We start from the raw sequence: 13,778 nt of genomic DNA on the forward strand, positions 1-13,778 counted from the left end.
ATGGATACATGAAAGTGGCACTTCCATACAGTGGGATATGATTTAGCCACAGAGAGGAATGTGTCTAAAATTCTGACTCACGGACAGCCCGGGTGGCTCAGCAGTTTAGCACCGCCTTCAGCCCAGGGTGTGATCCTGGAGACCCGGGATCGAAGTCCCATGTCCAGCTCCCTGCATGGAGCCTGCTTCTCCCTCTGCCTGTTTCTGCCTGTCTCTCATGAATAAATAAATAAAGTCTTTTTAAAAAAAATTCTGACTCATGCTACATGAAAAACAAAAAATAAATTAAAAAATAGATTGATGATCATTGCACAATTCTGTGAATATCCTGAAAACCATTGGACTGTACACTTGAAATAGGTGAATTATACGGCATGTGAATCATATCTCAACAGGACTGTTACATAAATAAATGAACAGACGAGATTTCGGATGACTGGCTGTGAGGACTAAGGGAAAGGAAGGCATCCAAGGGTATTTCTGAGTCTGCTCAGTTTCACATATAACTCCCTATGGGTTAGAGTGTTCTCCTTTTTAAAAAGTGCTTATTAACGTATCATTCCTAGGATGAAAACATAGGCATTGAATTAAACAGAACCAAAAACCTAAATTACAAAAAATAAACCTGTGTGCACTTTAAAGCCAATGATAAGGAGTTTAAATTGCCTTTGATAGATAATTTACTTTGAGAGATACAGAGAGAAAATTACCCTTTCTGAGTTACATTAAGGTAATGATTTTTATAGCTTTATTGAGATACAATTCACATGCCATACATTTCACCCATTTAAAGCATACAATTCAGTGGTTTTCAGTATACTCACAGTCCTACAACCACCACCACAATCCATTTTAGACTATCTTATTCACCCTCAAAAGAAACCCTATGCCCTCAGCAATCATGCCTCGGCCCTCCTGCCCATCCCCCAACCCTACGCCACCACTAATCTTTGTGCCTGTACAGATTTGCCTCCTACAGACCTCTCTAATCACACTCCTTTGTTTCTTTTTATGGATGATTAATACTCCACTGGACGGACATACCACATTTTATTTATCCATCTATCAGTTGATAGATGTCTGGGTTGTTTCTACTTTTTGGTCAGGATGAATAATGCTGCTGTGAACATTAGTGTACAGTTTTTTGTGTGGACATAGGTTTAATTTTTTTTCTGGTATATATGTAGGAGTGGAATTGCTGGGTCACAGGTAGCTGGCTTTTGCAGTGCTGCCAGACTGTTTTCCAAAGTGGCTACACCATTTCACATCCCCACCAGCAGCGTGGGAGGGTTCTGATTTCTCTACACACTGGCCAAGACTTTTTTTTTTTAAGATTTTATTTTTATGTAATCTCTACACTGAGTGTGGGGCTCGAACTCACAACCCCGAGATCAAGAGTCACACATTCCACTGACTAAGCCAGCCGGGCACCCCTGTCAACACTCACTATCTGTCTCTTTTGTGTGGTAGCCATCCAGTGACCGCGAAGTGGTATCTCACTGTGGTTGTGATGTGCATTTCCCTGATGGCTAATGATGCGGAACATCTTTCCATGTATCCGAGAGTAGACATTTGAATTCTTTCTCCTAACTCCCCTGCCCCCTGCCTGTTTAGGCACTCGCCATCTCTTCCCTGACTGGTTTGCATGCCTCCTAACTGGCCTTTCTATCTTGCACTCCATGCCCTAAAATGCAATCACAGACCCTTTCACTTTCTGCCTAAAACCATGAATGACTCCCAGTTGCCCACGTAACAGAGCCCATACTGTTGATTGTGGCATGCAAGGCTCTCCACCATCTTTCTCCCGCCTAACTTTCTGTGTCCCATATCTCTCTGTTTCCTCCTGTGCAGATCTGCTATGCCTTTGCCCATGCTGTTCCCTCTGCTTGGCATCCCTTCCCTGAAGAGTCCACCTGGTCAGTGCTTGCTTATCCTTTAGAACTTAGGTCAACTAGAATCCTCTGAAGGGAGCCAGACAGGGCCCTCAGGTGACTGAACAACTCAAAAGAGGCCATGCTCATTGTAATCTATGTCAGGGATCAAATCCAGCCCACTCCCTGTTTTTGTAGAGTGTATGAACTAAGAATGATTTTTATGCTTTTGAATGGTTGAAAATAAATGAAAAGTAGAGTACTTCATGACTCAATTTCAATGCTCGTAAATAAAGTTTGACTGGAAGGCAGCCACGCTTATTTGTTTACATATTGTCTATGGCTGATGGCTGCATTTGTGCTACAACAGCAGAGTTGAATGATTGCAACAGAGACTGTGTGGCCCACAAAGCATAAAATATTTACTATCTGGCCCTTTCCAGAAAACGTTTACCAAACCCTGGTCTATGTGAATGGTGTCTCAGAGTTATGCAGTGTACAACCTGTGTGGATGTGCTGCAACAGCCCTGATCCCAGCTTTCCCTGGAACTGGCTTTATGCCCCAATTCTAGCATTTATGGTGTGGTGTAATACTTTGTTTTCTTCTCCCACAGGCCCTGTGCTCCAGAGAGGTCAGCTCTCTGAGTTTCATTCACCTTGGTACCCGCAGAGTATAGCCAGGTCCTGGCACAGAGAAGGACCTCAATAAATGTCTACGCCACGACTTTGGATTAAATCTTTCCTGGACACTGAAGGTGAACTAATAAAACACTGAATAGTTCAGAATTCATGTAATACATAAAAATGAGAGTAGTGTGCAGGCAAAATTCTAGATCCGCTGTTTCTGACTTTTAAAAACACTCACATGCCAGCATAACGTGTGTGATTCGAACCTCTCTCCTCCCAGAGAAGCACTGCCTGGCATATATTTCAGTAAATCCAATCAAAATCACTGTAGTTGGTGTGGGATGTCGGAGAGACTACAGCACCCCTAACCAGCTGGAAGTAGCCCAGGCCACACAGAGTTGAGACTCAAGTCCCTGGACCATGGTTCCAACTAGGGTAGGTTAATTTCGAGAGGTTTGTCTGGCGAAATCACAGAGATCTTGGTGAAGAGGAAGCCTGGGCTAGTTCAGATGTAACTTTGAAGCTATTACATTCGCAAACTATCCACGGAATGCAGGGGAAAGGCACCAGCCCATGCTTTTGTCCTGGGTACCATGGAAAGGAGGCCCCTGGCCTCCCTCATCTCATTCAGTCCCCAAGGAAACCGATGTTGGCTGAGGGCACAGACCCAGAGGGGTGAGGCTGCTTGTCCCCACAGGCCCATCGTGCATTTGTGTCCGGCTGGCCCTGACCTCACTAGGCCCCTGCCTGGACCCCTCTGTCTGCCTTAGGCTCAGGGAAATCACCAAGGCCCACTTTCAGCAAGGGCCTTCCACACACAGGCCTTTGTCGCTCTTGGTTTCTCTTTGGTTACCTGAGGAGTCCTACCCTCCCAACCTGAATTAGAAGGCCTTTTAAGAACTGTCCTGTGTCTCCCCTCCCCATCGACATCTTCCTTCCATCTCTGCTCAAGTCCCTGCCCATCAGAACTGTAAAATAATCGCTAAGACTTATTCGGTGCTCACCACGTGCTGTTCCAAGCAATGTCACCTATACTGTCTCATTTCTATGCCATGGAGGAGGTGCAATCATCAGTCCTGTTTTATAGATGAGGAAACTGAGCATAGAGAGGTTATATAACTTGCCTGGGGCAACAGCCTGTGAATGGTAGGGCTGGAATTTGAACTCAGGCAGTCCAACTTGAGAGAGCACAAGCCCTTAACCGGTACGTTTGCCATTTCTTGCAGGTACCATTTCTTTTCATTTTTTTTCAATGGGCCAATCCTCTATCTTCCTTCCAGTCTTTGCACTTGCACTTCCCTTTTACTAATACGCTCTCCGCCTTGCCTAACTCTACTCATTCTTTAGATCTCAGCTAAAATCCCATCTCCTTTGGGAAACCTTCCCTGATCCCCCAGTCTGTTTGCTGCTCAGCTGTCACTCCCATAGCACCTTCTGATCCTCTCCATGTCCTTTGCTGACAGACCTGTTTGCAAGCCTCACTCCCCCATCCAACTGTAGGCTCTGCAAAGCCAGGGGACATGCTTGTTGTGTGAATGATGTTCTTGGCCTGACCCAAACTAGGCACTTCAGACGTATTTGTGGGATGAACAGATTTGGCAGTGAACTTCTCAGCAAAACCTTTACTATGGATCAGCCTGAAGGTAAAATTCAAATCACATTTCAGGCTACTTTTAAGATCTATGTGCTGGGAATGGGGCAGGAGGGGAAGAAAGAGAGCAAGCAGGAGTCAGAAAATTGGTGGTACCCACATACCTGCTTTCCTCTGCTCCATAAGTCACCAAGAATTAGTTGTATTAAATGTGTACGTTTGTAGCACTGATCGAAACCACTGGCCCTCACCTTCAACAACACAACCCTTCCCAGAGCCATTGCACACAGGTTCTTAATCAACACCGCTGTGGCCAGAGCTGATAAGCAGCCTGTGATCATGCCACCTTGCAAGAGGCGAGGCAAGAGCTTTTGACTCAACGGTAGGTGAGGAGGTAAGGACAGTGGGGCCATGTGCCTTGGTTCCCAGCAGCAAATAGGAGAGCCTCTGCCCTCAGAGACTGTAGGACAGGGATGAAAGTATTCCTTTTACCTTTGACATGAGGGGGGGGGACCCTTTGTAACGTTGGAATTTATTTATTTGTTTTTACTATGGACATGTATTGTCTATCAAAAAATAATTGAGATATTGATTTTTATTTATTTATTTTTTGAGATATTGATTTTTAAAATAAAAGTATGCAGTCCTAATGCTTGTGAACTCCCTAACTCAGAGCTTCTACCCGCAGAGCCTGTGAGGAGGTGGCCCTGGCTGCCGGCCCTGAGCACATTCAGCGGGTTGGCTAACTGGACAGCACAGCCTTATAGCCTTCCCCTCTCCTGACACTGCAGTTCCTACACCTTCTCAGCTTTCTTGCCAGTGACTCACAGAGGGTGTTTCCCAGGACCTGGCTGTTTGCCGGCAACCCCGGGCACTTTAGGGAAGGATGTACCACTTTCAGATCCCAGATCTGGCCCATTAGACCACCATGGCAAGAGCCCAAATGGAAATGCGGAAATTAGAGGGAACTCTCACGTTCTAGGGTTTTTTTCCCATCTCTTTTTTATTATTTTTAAAACTTTCTGTATTAATCTGAATTTGTACAATGTGTGTGTGTGTGTGTTACTTTTGCAAAGAGAAAAATTTGAAGGTCCCAACAGTGCCTGATAAGCTCGTGGGTGCAACCAGTCCCCTGAGGGCCATTTCTATGTCCTGGGGGAGAGGCCCCAGCCCTAAAGATGAATAGGAAGCCACCTGCATCTGGAGAGGTCACCTGTGATTCGAAAGCATAGCCAGGTTAAAACTAGTGCTTTAAGCAAGAGGGGCGACAGAGGGTTTTAGACGGGAGAGTACTGTGCCTGGTCAACATGTTCTTGAATTGTTCTCTGAAGCTTGTGCAAGGCATATTGGAAACCTCTTATAAATTTCTTACAAGCATTGCAAACTTTGATTTTTCCCATTCCATGCTGGGTGCCACCTCCTACCCTCTGAGTCTTTACCATCCCAATTAATTAATTAATTAATTAATTCACTTGATGCTCAAGCAGGACACTTGGGTATATTTATTCTTTTCTCTCCTCTCCCAGTGGTCAGTTCTTTGGACTCCCTCTCCAGAAAGTATTTCCAATTCAGCCTCTTCTCTCTACATTCAAGCCCAGACCACACTTCCCCTGGGTCACTGCTATAGCCTCCCACTGGTCACCTAACTCCACTCTTGCCCTTCTCCATCTTTCTCAGACTTAGCTGCCAGAGTGTTCCTGCCTCAGACACAAATCAGATCCAGTTACTCACTTGCCTAAAAACTCTCTGATGGCTCCCCAACACACCTAAGATAAAATAGAAACTGTGACATGACCTGGCGGACTGTTGCCAGCATCGTTCTCAAACTCACCTCCTACTATTTCCCCACATGCATTCCACTCTCCACATTGACTTTTATTGGCAATTTCATGATTCTTCATGCAATTTCATGTCTTTGCACGTGCTTGTTCTCCTGGGATCTGGATTTCTTCACAGAACTCCGCATCTTTGCTCTTCCCAACCTTCTCCCTAAATTATATCTGCTTGGCCCTATCTATACTTACTAGCAGAAAAATCAACACTTAAGTTCTTCACCAAACCCTCCCCCTTCTCATTGACCAGTTGATCAGGTTCACTTACACTTGATGAGTCACCCGGCTGACTTTTTTTTAAAAATTAAGTTCAGAACTCAACCAAATTGGTAGATATCATTTGACAGCTCTTAGAAGGGGTGTAGGAAACAGTGCCATGTGGAGTCTGGTGCCTTGGTGAATGCTGATGCACAACTCAGGAGGGCAGTACCAGCCTGACCTGCACTCTCTGACGTCATGGCCATGCAACCACTGCTGTGAGAGCCCATACTGAGCAGTGTGGGAGGTTTTTCCCTGACTCATCTACTCATCTGGGCTACAGCCCTCACAATTAGAAGCATGGAAGACCAAGAAAATAGTAATGCTAGTTAACTAACCCTCAGAGAATCCCATCTATGATCCACCTTCTCTGAGCAGCTAACTTCTTTAACCACAAATGTCTTTTTCAGCTGTTTATTCTCTACCCCAAAGCTTGCATAGTTGTTTTCAACAAATACATGCATTGTTGAATTCTGATGGACCCACACGTGAAGACTGCTGGACAAGACTGGGGTGGCAGATTGTTTTGGTGTACTGCTTGGGATTGGTAATTTTCAGAACCAGGCCAAATTGCTTTGATCACTAAGCAACAATTTCTTTCTAGTGGAAAAAGTGGGTGAGGTGAAGGTTGTGCAATTGTGCCCTTGCCCTGACTGCCTATGTTTGTAGCAAAGGCATTTCCATTGGCAGAGGCTGCCATGCTCCTCACTGAGCAGTTGTGTGTAGACACATATCCATGATGGGCATTTCAGAGGTACAGCAGGATGTCACAAGCTTCTAGTGTGAGTATCAGGAAGGGGCAGGTCAGATAGAGGAGACTTCTGGCCCCACCTGAAGCTCCAAGGGCAGACATATATCCTGGATGATGCCCACCTTGAGCTCTGAAGGACCCCTAGGAAACCACCTCACTGGCTCTTCAGCCTCCATGACACAGGAGCGCTGAGATGGGAGGGGGCTCTGGGGAAGAGAATGCACTCAGCTACTTTGCAGGCTTCTTTCCAGCATTACTCAAGTGTTTGCACCATGACCCCTGGCCTATTTCTAATGTGTTGTTACACGTTAGGTAATTAGTACATGGAGCAGCCCAGCTGACTCACCAAAGTCATGATAAACCCTCTCTCTTTGCAGTAAGGTGCAGATTTGAATCTACTTCGGGAAGAATGGTATGTGAAGTCAATTTAGAGTATTTCAGGCCATCTGGACTGCCTCTTCTGAGAAGGTCCTCATAAATTCCGCCAAATAAACAGGTTTGTCAGTTTGGTTTTGGGTGGGGGGAGTCTTATTTTTACCTTCTGGGATTGTAAGAATTGTGGCTCAATCTTAAAAGACCTCAAATTCTGTTTTTTAAAAATTATAGAGTAAATAAGCGTTGGTGGAAATGAGATCCGATGACTGTAGAAGTTTCTCCAGCTCTAACATTTTAAAATTCCATGAATCCCAGAGATTTGTGTCACTCAGATATGGTCAGCAGAGTTGAATGAAGCTGACACACTAAAAGTATGACCTAAGACTTCACTCAAATTAAAAGATTGAATCAGTAACTTCATTGAATTGATGCTCTGGAATAAGAATATAGGTGAAGGACTTCTGTGAACCCTGCCTTCCGTGAGCATGTCCATCTCACAACGGGCTCTCTGCGATTAGAGACAGAAGAGCAGGTTTCTGACTCAGAGTCATTTCATAGATGCCATGGCCTCTAGCCTGCCTGGACCCCTTTCTTTTGTATTTGCCTTTTCCTTCTTCATGACTTTCAACCCTCCAACATGTCCCCATTCTTCCACTTGTCACCCTTGGATGGCCTTCTCTATTTGGCATCTTGATTCCACACACTCACAAACACTAATCAAAACTAATTAATACAGTCCACATTTCTTGGGTTTTCACATTCCATCTGACTCCAATGTATGTGCCCAGAGGCAGCCCCCTCCTCAAGCACGGACTCGTTGCCCAGCACCCATGCCCCTCCAGCACGCGTGTCTCCACTGCCAGCTGCTCTCTCGGATACTTGGTCCAGGTTAAATGCTGCTGTTTCCGTCAAGATGTGACCCCCTACCCTGCATTCCTGCCTATTCTAGGTCTGCCTCACCTTTGCTAATTTTTTAAAAAAAGATTTAATTTATTTATTCATGAGAAACAGAGGGAGGCAGAGACACAGGCAGAGGGAGAAGCAGGCTCCCTGCAGGGAGCCCATGCAGAACTCAACCCCAGGACCCTGGGATCACACCCTGACCCAAAGGTAGATGCACAACCATTGAGCCATCCAGGCGTCCCTCTCACCTTTGCTTTTATTTATATTATTTGTGTGCAATGTAGCACCCTCATAACATGGTAAATTCCTTTAGGGTGAGGATATGTTTTTCTACTCCCCACTGAGCTTAGTTCAGGTAGGAAAACAATACATAGATTTTTTAATGAGTGAATCAAGTTTTTAACAACTTCTCTTTGCTCTGTTTCAGTCCAGTTATTGTTCTCTCCCATGTCTCCCCTACACAAAATGAAGAAACTTATCTCTTTATAGAATAGGGGAGGGGGCACCTGGGTGGTGCAGTTGGTTAGGCATCGGACTCTTGATTTTGGCTCCAGCTGTGATCTCAGGGCTGTGATCTCAGGGTCATGGTATCAACCCTGTGTTGGGCTGTATGCTCAGAGCAGAGTCTGCTTGAGATTGTCTCCTTCTCCTTCTGTCCCTTCTGCTGTGCTCCTGCCCTCTCTCTCTTGCTCTCTTTCAAACAGATAAATTTTTTAAAAATAAAATAAAATAGGGGAGGAAAGAGAACTAATATCCAAAATGTTTAACAGGCTCTGAAATTTTCTTTCTTTTTATTTGATATTGGAACTTTACCATTATAAAGAATTATATTTTACTTTTAATATATAAAATCTTTTAAACTGTATAGTCATAGAGCTAATTGTAAAAAAAAGTATAACAATGTATAAGAATGCAATGTGGGAACAGAAGCCGCCCCCAACCCCAACCTCAGGTTACTCAGGATCACGAAAGGGAAGCCCCATGGTGCCATCCAGTGCCATGAATGGAGAGTCGTGATGTCGGCCAACACAAAGTCACAGAAAGATCGATCAGGGTGCACAATAAGCTTTGTGCTTTTTCCTCTTTCGTTCTGATGATGATGCAAAAGTGGCAATTTCTTGGTACTGCAAAACTTATAAACATCACAATACTCATGAGGTTCTCTTATAGGGTTAGAAATAAGCTTCTAAATAAACAGTTTCTAAATAAACTCCCTGGCAATTTTATACCCCAGAAAGAGCATAGACTTCAGGGTTGCTGTAATTTTGTGCTGCTACTGGCTGCTGGAGCACAAGTGAAGCAAAACTGTGTCATCTGAAGCCAACTTGGTTATGGGTGTCATGAACTGGGAAGGATTTGGGACTTTACCTTACTTGCAAGTCATCTAGTTAGCCTGCCACAGTTTCATTAATGTTGGCAGCAGACGTGAGACTCCTGGGTCAGAAACAAAGGACTTTATTACTCACAGCAATAGCAGTAGCTACTGTATCAGCAGTGTTTGTATCCGTTCCCTGAGCCTGGTTTCCAGGGAGTGATGTGGTGAGCACTAGGTGGTGCCTGCACTCACGGCAGATTGCACTGCTACATGTATTTGGGAACCCACATCTTTTATAATGGGCAACAAGCCTATCACCTCTATGTCTAGAGCGAGCCATTATCTCTATCTTCCAAGGCTGCCACCAAACCCACTCTTTGCTCTGGAGAGAGGTACTGTCTCTATCTTCAAAGGCTGTTCACTACACCAACATCCTTGAAAACAATCTAGAACAAAGACAAGTGTGCCTCTGTTCTAGTTAAGAGACTTATGGAAAATTGTCTCTGAAAAGTTGGGTTCTACTGCTGATGCTTTGGGTCAATCAACAAGAATCAGAACCAATAAATGGCAGCAAATTCAAATAAATCAAAATTGGGGTGCCTGGGTGGCTCAGTCGGTTAAGCATCTGCCTTCCATTCAGGTCATGATCCCAGCGTCCTGGGATCGAGCCCCATGTCAGGCTCCCTACTCAGCGGGGAGTCTGCTTCTCCCTCTCCCTCTGCCTGCTGCTCCCACTGCTGGTTCTCTCTCTCTCTCTCTCTTTCTCTCTCTCAAATAAATAAATAAAAATCCTTAAAAAAATTTACTGTGTGCTCCTCAGTAGGGGAGTCTAGGGTGGTCATAAAATAAATTAACAAGCAAATTAAAAGGGCTCTTTGAAGAAGTGACAAAAGCTGAAGTCAGATTTATTCAGTCATGTGAAGACCAAGGGAAAGAGAGGTAACGTAAGCAAGGGTGAGATCATGTAGGGCAGGAGTTCAGATTGTATTCTAGTGTGATGAGCAGCCACTTGAAAATATGGCTGTTCAAAGGGCCATCTCCTCATCCTAGGGTCCAAGGCTCTGGGTCACCCATGTGAGTAATGGGAACTTTCAGCCAAAGTCAGTTAAAAACTTAGCTCAGGGGATCCCTGGGTGGCTCAGCGGTTTAGCGACTACCTTTGGCCCAGGGCATGATCATGGAATCCCAGGATCGAGTCCCACATCGGGCTCCCTGCATGGAGCCTGCTTCTCCTTCTGCCTGTGTCTCTGCCTCTCAGTCTCTCTCTCTCTCTCTCTCTCTCTCTCTGTCTCATGAATAAATTTTTTAAAAAACCTTTAAAAAAAAAACCTAGGCTCTTGATTTCAGCTCAGGCCTACATCATAGGGTGGTGAGTTGGTGCGGAGCCCACTTATACAAGAAACAAAAAACCTAGTTTCCTGTGAGTGTTCGCAGAGAGGCAGAAAGCTGTGGCCTCTGCCTAAGAGCAAATGGTGTCCCCTGCACTTGCAGAATGGGCATTCAGAAAATAACTGGAATGGAAGAAGTGGAACTGATATCAAATTCTCAAATCCCAGACCATGGGCTTTCTAATAATTGATCTTGTCTAGGTCATAGAGCACGCACAGCCCTAGGGGAATGACCCCTTTGTTTCATCAAAAGGCAGCTCTGCAGAGTAATAATAGATGAGACCTTCAGGTTCCTATCTCAACCTAGCTATGCAGCCCCTGACCAGTTACTTAACCTCTCTGAGTCTGTTCTGTCCTCTGCAAGGTGGGGATAACCACGACACCTATATCATAGGGTTCTCACGCGGGTCATGGCACCAGGTGAACAGCTCAGCACACTGCCTGACCCAATGTAGGGTTCAACCCAGATTTGCAGTCAGGTCAAAAGATGCAGTGACTCAGATCAAGTTTGTTGTAGAACGAAGTCTATGAAATGTAAACACAAAGCCCAGATTCTGAAGGCCTCCCGGGAGGACAGAATGGCTTCACCTGTGATTTCTAGCAGATTTGCCAGGGCTGGCGGCTGGTAATAGAAAGTGGTAAAGAAATAAAAGGTGATAGGGAGCAGAGTGGTGCAAAGAAATGGACTCTGGACCCAGACAGACCTCAGGGTAAAGGCTGGTATAGGCCTGCCTAACTCTCATGACCCCAGGTGGACAAGTTACATTTCCCAAACCTAATTTCCTCATTTACAAAATGGGAGAAACAGTGGATAAAATGGACAAATTCTACTCGTGAGGATTAAGTGAGTTAATAAGAAGCAGCTGACACATGGTAGCTATCCAGTAAATACGAAGTCTTCTGAGAGGACTTGTTTTTTTTGTGTGTTTTTGTTTGTTTGTTTTGTAGAGATTTGCCTCTACACACAGGATTAGAGCTGCAGGAGTTTCTAGACCAACACCTTCATTTTGCAGATGGAGAAACCTGAAGTCCCAGGGGGCCAGGCTGAGGACTCTTTTCCGGCTTCCCGGCCATTACTGTGCCCCACCTCTGTGGGGCCTCTGTGACCCAGCCTCCCTGAGTGAAGGGAGGCTGAGATCCCCAGCTGGGGGATGAGGTGGGGAAACCTAACCCAGCTGGGAGTTCTGTCAACTTTCCAGCAGGGCCTGCGTCAATTGGTTTAATGGACTCTTTTGTGCAGCCCTGGCCAGGGTGCAGGAGGGGACAGTATTTATTTGCTCTTTCCTTTCACTACCTGGGCTTCACAGATGCTCATCCTCATATTGACTTTGAGGCCCTCCGTGTCGGGAACTCTATGCTTGCCCATCCCTGTTGCTGTAACAACGAGGTCCTGAAGAGTGCCAGATGCATAATGTCCTGCCTTGTTCCTTAATGCCCAGGGGGAAAATAAATGTGATCACTCAGATCTTATACTTTTTCCAAGAAAAAAAAAATCCCACTGAGTTAACATCGTTTTAAAAAAATAAATCACAAAAAATTGGGGCACCTGGCTGGCTAAGTCTGTGGAGCGTTTGACTCTTGATCTCAGGGTTGTAGGTTCAAGTCCCACATTGAGTATAGAGATTACCTTTAAAAAAAAAAAATCTTAAGCACACACACACACACACACACACACACCAAAATTATTTGGAAGCTGCTGAGCAAAGTACTTACCTACCCTGGCCTTTTGCTTTGTGTCTCGGCCCTGGCTGCTATCATAGCCTTTAAAGGCTACTTATCAAGCTGGTGAGGGACGTTTGGTAATCGGATAATTCTTTCTGTCTGCCCCCGACCCCCCTTCCCACCCCACAACCAAGTATCCAAGTTCAGTGGCAAGAGCTCAATTCTTCGCTAAATGAATACCTCACTTTCCTGGGTCCCAAATTTAACAATTCACTGGGGATTGTACACCCCCCTCCATGCATTTTCACATAAATATTTTGTGCTTTCCACTAACTCTTATTCTATCAGGTGGGGGTGGGCAGGAGAAGTTTGCATTATTACTAAAAGGAAGAAACCAAACTGGGTAGAGGAGCCCCATTTTTTTTCTTTTTGTGTTTAGAAAATTATTTTGGTTGGCATGATTAGCCAGCAAGAGGAGCTCAAGGAATTATCTACACATTGGAGATTTTTAAAAAATTCTGGAAGACTCTTAAAGTATCTTAAAGATAACCCTAAAACAATGATCTCTGTTTTTATATTTGTAGTCTGTTTTCATCCTGTTCACTTCCCTTCAGGAGTCTAAGAAAGTGTGAACTCTATGGGAACAGAAATGGACACACATTCTAAGAAAGCTGCCCAAAGCAAAACAAGGATGAAGCAAATGCCCTTCTAAAGGTACGTGTGAAGATGCCTGAGAGTTTGCATCCAGGCCCAGCCCTGGTTGCATAGACAACCTCCTCACAACCCTGCTTTGATGCCAGCAACAGCACAGACCGCGCAGAGACACACAGAGCACCACTGAGTCTGAAATTATCATCAGGACTCTGGAGTTAAGTCCTATCTCCTTCCGCTTTCCATCACACCTACCTTCCAGCCTTCCTTCACTGAAACTGTTTCTATCAGCTCTGCTGTCTCCGTGGGGAAACCAGAGAAATCACAACACATGTATATAGTGATGGGCATAAGACATACAAACATCTAACAGAGAACAAAACTGAGGGGATGCTGGCCCAATTGTGTCCCTACTGCCTGCCTCACAGGGACATAGTATAAGGTCAGTCACTACACAGCTGGGAAGATCCTCCAGAAAGGGCACTCGTTGGATTAACTCTTGAGGGTGTGAGGAGGCGGCCTGGCAGAGAGGTGGCCTTCCTGACAGGGAGTGT

General features: G+C 45.1%; 1 protein-coding gene across 10 annotated transcripts in view; it reads left to right on the forward strand.

Moving 5' to 3' along the window:
* Nucleotides 1-13,778, forward strand: part of SIAH1 (siah E3 ubiquitin protein ligase 1) — a 78,409-nt gene that overhangs the window by 19,482 nt on the left and 45,149 nt on the right. For 6 of the 10 annotated variants that reach the window (XM_038531114.1, XM_038531110.1, XM_038531115.1 and 3 more), the window contains 3 exons: nt 2,486-2,626; nt 7,308-7,426; nt 13,188-13,287. The gene's annotated coding sequence lies outside the window, so the exon portion shown is untranslated. Of the gene's footprint in view, nt 1-2,485; nt 2,627-7,307; nt 7,427-7,536; nt 8,253-11,859; nt 12,480-13,157; nt 13,288-13,322; nt 13,667-13,778 lie in introns of those variants that run through there. The other 4 variants (XR_005355830.1, XR_005355829.1, XM_038531111.1 and 1 more) reach the window with 4 other exon arrangements.

This window comes from Canis lupus, chromosome 2 (genome assembly GCF_011100685.1).
Source record: "Canis lupus familiaris isolate Mischka breed German Shepherd chromosome 2, alternate assembly UU_Cfam_GSD_1.0, whole genome shotgun sequence".
NCBI classification, from domain to species: Eukaryota; Metazoa; Chordata; class Mammalia; order Carnivora; family Canidae; genus Canis; species Canis lupus.